Genomic DNA, 11,013 nt, shown 5'->3' with positions numbered 1-11,013 from the left:
TGGCTAAGCCTTAGCGTTGACTCAGTCAGATGTCTGTCAAAGGTGAAGGAGAGAAGGTGTGCTAGCCCAGGAAGAGACAAAGCAAACGAAATACAGACATATTGTTCATGAACATGGATTGCACACACACACACACACACACACACACACACACACACACACACACACACACACACACACATTCAGCTTCTTTGTCACTAAACAAACCATGAATCACTGTTAAGTATTGAGTCAGCTCTCCCTCCTGGTTGTTTTAACCTCTGTTGAAAAATGTACATTCCTCACATAGTCATCCGTGTGAAAAATGCCACTTTGGAGCTGTCCATTTTTGCACTTGGTTATATGGTGCCAAAACTGCCCACAGACCACAACATCTGTCACTGTCTCTCATCTTGTGTTGGGACAGACCAACAACAGGTATCAGTGCCTCGAGTTCCAGTCAGTGGGGTGGAGCCCAGAAGTTAGGTTGTCATGTGGTCCCTTTGCCACAAGAAAATGGGATTCAAAATGGATCAAAATGGGTCTGTTCTCCAGGGGTGCTCAAGAGCGGTGACATGCACCCTTAATACACCCATTGAGGGAGAAAGTTATGAATTGCAATCCCTGCATCACTGTAACATTTCGTACAACTTAAGAAATTGTGATGGGTTTTGGAAGAGAAGAATGAGGTTTTCATGATGATTAAATAATTTCAAATGATACTGAAATGAATTTAACCAATTTGACTATTTTTTTTACTCCATCTTCAAAGATGTTTTTCATGCAAACACTAGTACAGTGAAATGAATTTCTAGGATGTAAACACTATTCCCTAAATTGTAACATTTCAATATTAGTCTTCAAATGATTGTGAAGACACTGATGAATTTTAGCAGGAGAAGATGGAAAATATGACGAAAATTAAGTCTCCTCATTTGTGCTGCAAACATGGGGGACATATGCAAGTCTGTCTCAAAGCTGAAACTGTGGTCCCTTGAACACTGTGTTGCTGAAATTCACATTTCGTTCATGTCAGTAAAGGGAGCGCTTCGAGGACTCTCAGGGCTCCTTTTGGAAACGGTCCAAAGGAGTAAAGCTCTGGAGTGAATAGTCCAGATTAAGAGGAGGATGAACTACAAGTGTGAAGGGAGAAAAAAAAACCAACCACAATCTTGACCAAATACGTGAACTAGACAGAGCACAAGTTTCACAAAGGAGGAAGGGTGTTGTCTGACAGAAGCAATGATGGCGGTTTTCCAGACAGTGTATGATTGTATTTACTTCCGTCTGCCTGCGTGTGAGCTGGATGTTTGCATGCGTGTGGGTGTAGCAGGGAAGTACTAACTAAAAAGTGGCATGTGGCCACAGTGTCACTGGTCCTGGTTTGCACTGGCAGATTTACAGGCAATCTCGCAGCTTTAATGATCTACAACCTGTTACAAGCATTTGAGGATGAGGGTGAGAATGCTTCTGTTACTTTTGATAAGGCTCAGTTTCCTGTAGGACCGGTTGGCCTAGGATGGGTTAAGGGAGCATTTTATGAAGTATAGAGCTGTGATGCCTGCTGTTCACTGAGAGCTGAGTGAAGCTGTGAAACAGCCAGTCGTTCAACAGTTCATTTTATTCTTGTCAAGACGGACAGGACAAACTCTTGTAGCCTCCTTACAGGTGAAAGAAGTGAATCTTCAAGACAGGAAAGTTTCCCATTCCCACTTTTATGCATTCTGTTTTACATTAAAGGTACAGCTCAGAAAAAAGTTCAGCTTTTTTGAAGTTCTTCATGAAGCCACGCTGCCAGAGGAACATGCTGGCATTTGACACTACAGCAAATCTTGACACATATAGAAGGTCTGTGTTTTCCGACCAAAAATATGCCACTTATCAATTTTTCTGACGAGAACAATGCGATAATATGATCTCGTTCATATAACGAGAAAATTTGCATTGGAAGGCAAGTCGGACTGGTTAATTGAACTGACAAACATTGTTAGCATCTCTAACCAAAGCCGCATGTTGAAATCTAACCAGACCTTTAATGTAGTCTTTGATGCATCATAAAATGCGATTATTTTCAGAAGTTCATTTCGTTTCTACCACCGGTGGCCCCACACAGCCTTGTCAATGCAGTTCTGTTTGTGGATATTGTGCTTTATTACTGTATGGAGATGGAATGGAGGAGCAGAATATTCTGCTTCTGCCCTGGCAAGCTCTGTATAAAACGGGAAACTAGACTGGTGAAAGAACTAACTCAAAACAATGTTGAGTTTTCATATTTTGCAGGTACTATGGAATGGCAGAATAATAATAATAGTGGGCCCTTTGTAATTGCCAAATTACAGAATCTCAGCCTAAAAGAAGATTGTGTTGCAAGTACATGTTCTCCCAGAATGCAACAGTTTTTTGGTCATAATGTGGCCGGCATCAACACCACAAGTGCGTCTTCAGTCCTGCAAAATATGCCTGATAGATTATAAGTCAAATGTGCCTTTAACTGGGGTGTGTCGCCTGTGAAATCAACTGACATTCATTTGTGAGGAATTTATGGTCAAAAAACTACTGTTAGAATTAATGCATATTTGATGAAAGCAAATACTTCTCGTCTACAACATGGCTTTTGCCTTTCAAGTACAGCACTCACAAATAGGTGTCTGAGCTCAAGAACAGTTTTATTCCATTCTGTTTTACACCTTTGTGACTCCAGAATGGAGAAACAGTGAGTCATGTATATTAAGCTTGAAACTAAACAACAGCTGCAGCAAAAAACTGCTCACAAATATCGATTGAGAAACTCTCAAGTCTAATATTATCCACGCCTTCTTTATACAACTGTGTGCTCAGTAGTTGACATTTTGAATTTAGCACGAAACGATACAACGAATAACGCTTTCAGAACATTTTCACTCATTTTTTTTTGTTTTTAGTCATCATTTGCCATTAACTTCAAGGTTATTTGGTACTAAATATAAAGTAACTGGTATCTCTAGTTGAAGACCACATTGTGCGAAAGCAGATAAGCCTGAGCAAGTTGGCTCAACTGACTGTGTCGGTGGTCACTGGGAAGGTTTTTGTTTCAAGCTTCAATCAAAGTGTGTAATTGTGGATTATTGATCATACAGCTGGCTGATTATACCAGATGATAGGCTGTGTTGTTTTAATTGCTGTAGCTGTTGTTAGCCATCTGTCACCATCAGCTTCAAGCGGAATCTTTGTAGCTGTCTTTTTCTGCATTCTGGGCTCACAAAGTTGGAGGAGGGAAAAAACATCTTCATGAGCTACAAGCATCTGCTCGTGAGTACTGTAAAGGCAAAATACAAGTTTCAGATGAAGTGTTACTTTAAATGTGAAAGGCCAATGTTTTATTTTGGTGACTGCAAAGCTCTATGGCAGTAATCACACATGATGAGACTGTGTACTCGTCATCAGGAGTCTTAATAAGTTTATGGATTTAAGTACAGCTTTTCAGTCTGAAATCACTGGTGCGATTTCATCAATGGAATGGTGTCATTACGTTCAAATTTATGAGACGTTAAGGTGTCGTGAGGCATGAAACTGTTTCATAATGACTGATGACATGATGAGCATGTATATATATATATATATATAGAGAGAGAGAGAGAGAGAGAGAGAGCATCATTATTGTGTCAGCAGATACTCAGCCGATATGTCTGATAATTTGCACTTGATCCAAGTGTCAAAACCTTCACCACACAAAAGTGTTTTCAAGCACATAGCTGACGTCATCGCAGTTCAAATCTCTCATATGTTCAATTGCCCTCTGGATTGCACCCCATTTCTGCTTTAAAAGGTGTTGACAAGTCAATTTGCGTGTTGCAGCGAGACATCAATTAGAGGTGCGGACCGTGCTGGGAGCCCCTGCTGCGGCCCTAAATTATTCCGTTGGTATTCTGATCTATGTCCCGCCCCTTTCCCTGTTCCTGCCCGCTGCTCGACTCCGCACACCCGATGCTTCAGCGGATCAGTTCGGCTGCTCCACCAGCTCTCTCCGGCCGACCGACATCATTTAGGTTCTTAGTGGAAATTTAATAAAAATTTCTACGTGGCACGTTGTCTATCGGTGAGTGTCCGTTCCGTTTTAGCTTAAATGCCAATATAATATTCCCTTTAGAGACGTGCAGAGAGTCTGTCTCTAAGCGGCACAGATTACATTCTGTAATAATAATTAACATACTTTTGGTGAGGTTGCAATTTGTCGGTGGCAGTTGTGCTTCTTTTGAAGTTTACATCAACTTAATAAAACCTCAATCAAATGGCATTAATGTACCGATGGTATTTCGTTTCACTTTACGGCATATGCTGCCGCTCTGTAGGTTACAAAGAAAAACTTCATTTTGCAAATTAAAAACCTTGTCGATTTCAGTGCGGCAGTATTTCGATTAATGATCATTAACGTTATCTTTTTCTAACTAAAATTAATTCTTACTGAAAGATCTTTGGGCAGGAAGGCCCCCTGCTGAGTAACCGTAGTGCCACATTAGCACATTAGGGTTTTTTTTTTCACGTAGGTCAAAACATTTGACTGTGTAAAGCTGAAAAAAGTCCTTATTAGATGTGTTGTTAATGGTTGCTTTTGTGTTAGTGCTGCAAGAGTCCATTCTAAAATCTGACATTCCTTCTCTACAACATATTTATACTCTGCAAGCAGCAGGAGCAGCTGCAATATGTTATTACTATTTCCTGCAAGGCGGTCAGACTAATCTCTGACATTGCTTTGATTTTTGTCACCCCACCTTGTAAGTACTGCAGTTACATGACATAACCTATCAATTTTGTCACTTGAATCACCATGACACCCTCAGAGTGAGTGGTGAAGTTGAGGTTGGTGGCCCTAAGTGTTCTAATAACTGAGACAAACATTCAGCACAGTGTTGCATTCATTGCAGGTTGGGGGGTTGTGGCCGACTCACCCCTGCAACCTGCTCGCGTGCCATGAGAGAGGCCACCATGTGAAATATCACACACACACACACACACACACACACACACACACACACACTGATAAGCAACTATCGTCTAACTAACAATTAAAGCAAACATGTCATCAATAAAAAGCCAGTCTGCTTCTGTGATTATACTAAATCTAATAAAGAACATGCAGTGGCAGCGTAGCTTGTGTGTAGCTCTGTAATTCCCTCTGTCACCAGAGGAGGCATACACTATATCCTCACGGGAGTAATCTTGATGTTTTCTACTCCTGCATGGATTGCATGAGTCACAAATGGATGTAATATTTCGTATACTTCATATAATTAAATCTCATCCCTTCTCAAAACATTTGATTTTGTCAACAAGTACAGTCATTCCGTGTAGTTTTCATTTGATTCGATTTTTTTTTTTTTTTTTTTTATACCCCAGACCCAAATTCTTTTTGGAGGGACCGTCTGTGACCTTTGGGTGTCATTAACGTAACCGAGGGTCTGTTGCAGAGGTGCTAACTTTGAATCAAGGTGGTGCATTTGATTCTACACCACTGGGTTCCATGTTAATTTTGTTTTGTGTTTTATTTTTATTTGGCTTTTTAGACCACATATGGTGATGTGAGGAGAACCACCACATTTTGTGGTCACCAAATGGTCAAAACTCCCTCATCTATTCAACATCACACTTAAGATGGATGACCAGTGACTACACAAATGGCTTGCTTCTATGCCTTGTGTGCATTTACATTTACTCATTTGGCAGATACTTTTATCTTAAGCAATTAGTAAGTGAAGAACAAGTCAAGTCCAAGACCCAAGCTATCTATTCAAGCAAACTGGTTAAATAAATGCATCGAGATTGAGTAACGAAGGGCACAAACAAGCCCTTTTCCCGCTGACCCAAAAACTTGTTAATACTGGCTAACATCTGGCTTGTCCACAATGGTTTAATCAGTGTTCGATCTAGAGCCAAATGACCCTCTGATTGGTGTGTATTTATCGAAACAATTTTCTTCCCGTTTCTGCTGGTAACGCCTGCTTCTTTCTGTCGTCTTGAGCACAAATCCAACACAAGCACATTCAAGCATGGATCTAACATTGTTCATTTGAGTTTGAAAAACTGACTTCAGCAAAATATATAAAATCACAACCAGATACGCCATAACTGCCCTCCATTCAGCCATTAGACTGTTTGCTCTATTTTCAGGAAGTAAGTAGCAACTGTGATGCACAACAAAAAAACAAGCAGAAAAGCAACTTGTTTACTCTAAATGGGAAAGGGGTAAATCTGCTTTTATATATTTTGTATGTATGTGGGTATGTGCAGTGGGACAAGAGTACAAGTTTGAGTGATGCGTGTTAGTGTTGTTCAGAGAGGGGGTGCTCTTGGAAGAGATACAGTATACAGTAGATGTGCTCTGACTGGATTTCATGGTACCTTGGACCACCATCAGGGAAACATAATCAAGAGCATAAAATGTTGTCTCGTGGCTTCCTGTTTTATTTTGAAATTTAACTCTCCTTGCATTTCTGGTCACTTCCCCTTCCCCCTGGTGTGTTTCCCACCAGTCTGATTGTCTTCCCTGCCCTGATGTGTCCACCTGTTTCACATCACCTCACGTGTATACGTGGTCTGCATTTCCTTTTGTCTGGTGCTAGTTCATCTTGTCCTTGATGTCAAACCGTGCTAAGCCAATCCATGTCACGTTCCATGTGACACTAAGTTTGTGTTTTCGTTCCATGCTTCGTCAAGTTTGTGCTTTTGTTGATACTTGGGTCTGGTTAGGTTTGTTTTGTCCATGCCATGCTCGTTGCCTTGTTTGAACTTTGAATTTCTTTGTTAACTTTGTTTAGCTAAGTATTCCTCATCAGAGTTACTTTGAGTTTTTGCTATATAGCCTTCTTCCCTCATTAGAGCGATTTTGATTTGATACTTTGTTATTAAACTTCCTTTGTCTTGAACCTTGCCTGGGAGTCGCGCATTCAGGTTCTCCTCCAAGCTCAAGTCGTGACAGAAACTTCGTAGTAGTCAGGGTTTGAGTTGCACCAAGAGTTGAGTGGTAAACCTGGTTTGTTTGTTTTTTTCTTCTTCTGTGTTTTACAACTGGCAGACCCAACATTGTCAGAGGAGGAAAAACTTATCCCATGCTCCAGGTGAGGCTTGAACTCTCAACCGTGGCTCTGCTTGGCTGAATACTGTCACTGAGTGATTGAGCAGCTGCTGATTTGCTTTACTGAGAAACATTCATGATCAGCTCATCACTTTTCCAAATATTTTAGTCCTCTTTGTCTGTAAAAAAAAAAAGTTTGACAAAGCCACTTTTATCCTACAGTTCTGAAACTGTAAATCGGCTCTCTTTGATGATTGGCTGTTGAACCAACGGTGATTGCATGTCAACTTTTCAGATGAAGATTAATGAAGACAAAATGGTTTGATTCATCTCTGGCTAGTCTGGAGTGATGATAACGTTTCCATCGTTTGTTTCGTGTGTGTTAGTAGAAGAAAAATAGAAGAAAAGTCTTGTAGATAGAAGCGGAAAGAGCAAGGCAACAAAGAGGAGATGTAGGAAGCTGTGAACCTCATAGCGTATGGATATTTGTTGAAGCATGAAAATGTTTTTCTAGGCTGAAGAGTCACTGTAGCCATGTTTTGCTTGGATTCAGACTGAGCATGGATGGTGAAAATAGAAGTGTAATAGAAAATCAAAGGGTGAATCCAAAAAAATGTGGCCTTATCTTGTATGTTTGTTCACCTGGTTAGTGGGGTTAGTCACTGAAGGACATGAGAGGAGTGAGAGAGAGGAAGGAGAGGGTGGAGGAAGACCTTTGGTGAAGCCTGCTTTCCTTTTCACTCTAGCACATTTTTAGCATGAACAAACTTGTGTTACAGTCGCGACAAAAACAGTGTTTTCAGTGTTTACAACAACCTTTTCAGTAGTCCAGGAAGCAAAAAAACAATTAAAAAAAACAACGAGGGATAATTAAAAAAACAAAACAAAGTGCAGACTTACAAATAAGAAAAGCAAGAAAAGAAAAGGAGTTAGGAAAAGGATGAATGAAAAGACACAAAGACCAGGACTGAGTCTTGAAGGAAAGGATGATGAAATGAGAATCATTTAAAGAGGGAAGATGTAGAGAGCCAGAATAGAAATAAGAAAACAAAAAAATGTGAGCAGCAGTGCGAGAAAAGGAAGGTAAGAGAGAATAATTATATATTCAGGCCCAAAGATGGTTTCAGTCAATGAGTTCAAGAAGAACAATATGTAATGGCCATAATCAGGAGTATGTAAGGTGTGTGCAAGGACACAGACGCACACACACACAGGCGCGCACACACACACACACATGTTATGTAATGTTCAAAAATCATTTATAAATATATAAAAGCATTATCCTCTAATACAAGGAGAATTTGAGTGTTAAAAAGCCTAAAGACTCAATAATCCAAAAGACAAGCAAAGCTGTGCTTTGAGCTCAATGCGAATGTGGGCATGCTAACTTGATCACAATGACATGAATATGTACTGAATTCCAGCTGCCACATTACCCGGCGTGTTATCAGGCGAAAATACATGTTTTTCTTTGAATTCATTCACTTTGATTCAGTTTCATGGAAGATCCTCTGGGGATCAAGTAAACCTGGCCGAAAGTACGAACGTAGAAGATCCACAAGAAACATGAAGAATGTGAAAGCACCCGAAGTGTTCCCAAAAAGCATCTTTGCTCTGACTGCACGTCTCTGGTGTTTTTGGCTTCAACCTCAATACTCTATCCTCAGTCTATGTTTTCACTCTTTTCTCTACTCCTGTCCTTCCTTGACATCATACCATTTCATATTTGTGAAAACCAGAGTTTTTGATCTCTGGCCTCCTTCCATTCCTTACCTTGCCCTCAGATGAAATCAGCTCCTTCCATTGTGCAAGTTTGCATTCCTTTTGACTTCTGTCTGACAGTAGTCAGTCTATGCCATGGGAGAGCTAGGGCTGGAGTGGTCAGACTGTTGCCCAGAGAGGGGTGCCATATTAGGAGTAACAGAGGAGATAAAGAATTAGGAAATAATCCCTTATTTATCATACGTTAAAGTCCCCCTTGGAGAGTCCCGCCCATTCTCTTTCAATGTCAAAGGCAGCCTTCACTTAGAATAATAGTATTAAATTTGCTCGCTAAACTAAATTGAATTACCTTTTTAAAGAATTTTCAGACTTGTTATCCTCCTCAGACAATATCTGTGACAAATTAAAAACTCAACCACAGTATATAGGGGGGGTCTGAATACAAGAGGAGAGGGAGGAAGTGGTTTGCTCACAGCTGATGTCAAAGGTACATCAAAGGATCACAGGCAGAGACAATAGATCACAGCTTTCTGTGAACACACCGTCAGAGTGAGTGATGGCCCTGTGTGTGCCCCTGTAATCCTGTATATCAATTAGAGTTTCTTTGGGTTTAACCTTGATATAGCAGAAGAAACCTTTACTTTGCATTTAAGTCTGGGGGCTACAGTACGTTCACGATGTGTTTTTTTTAAACCACAGAGATGGGCTGTCACTTCAGTGCAGTTCATGCGAACATGCACATGGTCCCTGCAGGCTCATGCCATCTCAGATTCAGTATCACAGCTCAGTATACTGGTCCCTGGTGTCCTTTTATGAGCCCTGATATGGTTCTTCTCAGCACTGGTATGTGACATGTTTCCACCCTGTTCACTCCCCCATGCCCCTCTTAAAACACTAGCCAGGGGAAGTAGAATGGAGGGCCTAGGACTGTGGACTGTGGTGGTGTGTACCACATTAGAAGGACTGCCTTGGATCTGGCACAATCCACATTGTATGAGTCATTCATGAAAGCGGACAGGGCTGTGCATGGGAGGCCAACCACTGTTTAGATGCAGCGGGGAGCTTTTAAAGCAAACCAGTGGTCCTTGTCAGGGCTGCCTGATGCTGTTAAAGTATTTTAGAATTGGGATGTACACTAGTCTGCTGTCAGAGAGCAACACATGAAAAAAGACAACTTTTTTTGGTTGAAATAGTGTTTGAAACCCAACAAGACGGTAAAAGCTATCAGACAAGTCACATCTATAATCAGATACAGCAATTAGATAAGTTTGACTCAGCATGATGATGCTAATGAGGTATTAAATTCTTCCTTAACATCCCTAACCTCCTCAGATAATATATTTGAGGGCAGCTCATTAGAGCAAGCCGGCTTTGTTCGTTTTTTTTCTGTTCGCTTGGAAGTTGACATTGTCTCACTTTTAAAACAAAAATCGAGTATGCAACTGTCAAATTTCACGTATCTATGGGAGGTATGTAGTCATTTTTCATAAGTAACATTCAGTTGTGAGCTAAAATGTCAACAAACACACATCAATTCCTTTCTCACTGGAAGAAAGCTGTCATGTTCCATGTCATATTACTCCCCACCAGAGAGTTGACAATTAGAAGGTGGATGCATTCGATCCACGACTGTCCAAGGAAGTTATGTTTTCAGTGCTGTCTGTTTGGCAGCTGTGGGCAGAATTATGCAAAAAGCTATACAGGTGAATTTCACCAAAGCTCAGCTGAGGAAAAACTTAACTACATTTTAGGACAATTCCACTGAACATGGCAAGAAAAAAATGCATTTATGTAAATTGAGTTTGGCAGGTATTACCTTGATGGAGGTAAGTGTCCTCCGAGTACCCTCTTGTCTCCTTTATCATCCAAGATATGCAATAAATTAATTTTGACATCCTAGAGAATATGGAGGTTGCTGTCCAAGGGCAGATCTTGTCTGTTTGACTCCACCCAGGCAGTAGTGGTGCTCATTGCATTGCGTAACCTATGAACAAATGCTGCTGCGCCTCTTTAAAAAGCATTTATTTTCTGTGAAAAGTAAGATGAACTTTTGACCTTCATGTCTGGCAAAAATGGGACAAAATGGAAGCAGGAATCCCCTGAAAGTCCTCCCATTTCTATTAATATGTAGCAGACATTGGGCGTGTTGCAAAGAAGACTGTCTATGGTCTTAATTTAGATGGACCAGTGGATCTTTGGAACATCTTTGGAAAACCTGAGGAAAGACAGATGAGGTCAGAATGCAGTGAGGTAAATATAGTATT

The 11,013-nt window shown here is 40.6% G+C and overlaps 1 protein-coding gene across 3 annotated transcripts in view; it reads left to right on the top strand.

The window, feature by feature from the left end:
- The first annotated feature begins 1,339 nt into the window (after positions 1-1,339).
- Positions 1,340-11,013, top strand: part of cdc42ep1a (CDC42 effector protein (Rho GTPase binding) 1a) — a 21,619-nt gene continuing 11,945 nt past the window's right edge. Inside the window, exon 1 of one of the 3 annotated variants that reach the window (XM_086196193.1) lies at positions 1,340-1,437. The gene's annotated coding sequence lies outside the window, so the exon portion shown is untranslated. Of the gene's footprint in view, positions 1,438-3,917; positions 4,055-4,086; positions 11,000-11,013 lie in introns of those variants that run through there. The other 2 variants (XM_086196192.1, XM_086196194.1) reach the window with 2 other exon arrangements.

Source organism: Aulostomus chinensis, chromosome 23, assembly GCF_037954235.1.
Source record: "Aulostomus chinensis isolate RoL2024-O1b breed Wild chromosome 23, RoL_Achi_v1.0, whole genome shotgun sequence".
NCBI classification, from domain to species: Eukaryota; Metazoa; Chordata; class Actinopteri; order Syngnathiformes; family Aulostomidae; genus Aulostomus; species Aulostomus chinensis.
This window is presented reverse-complemented; position numbering and strand designations above follow the sequence as displayed.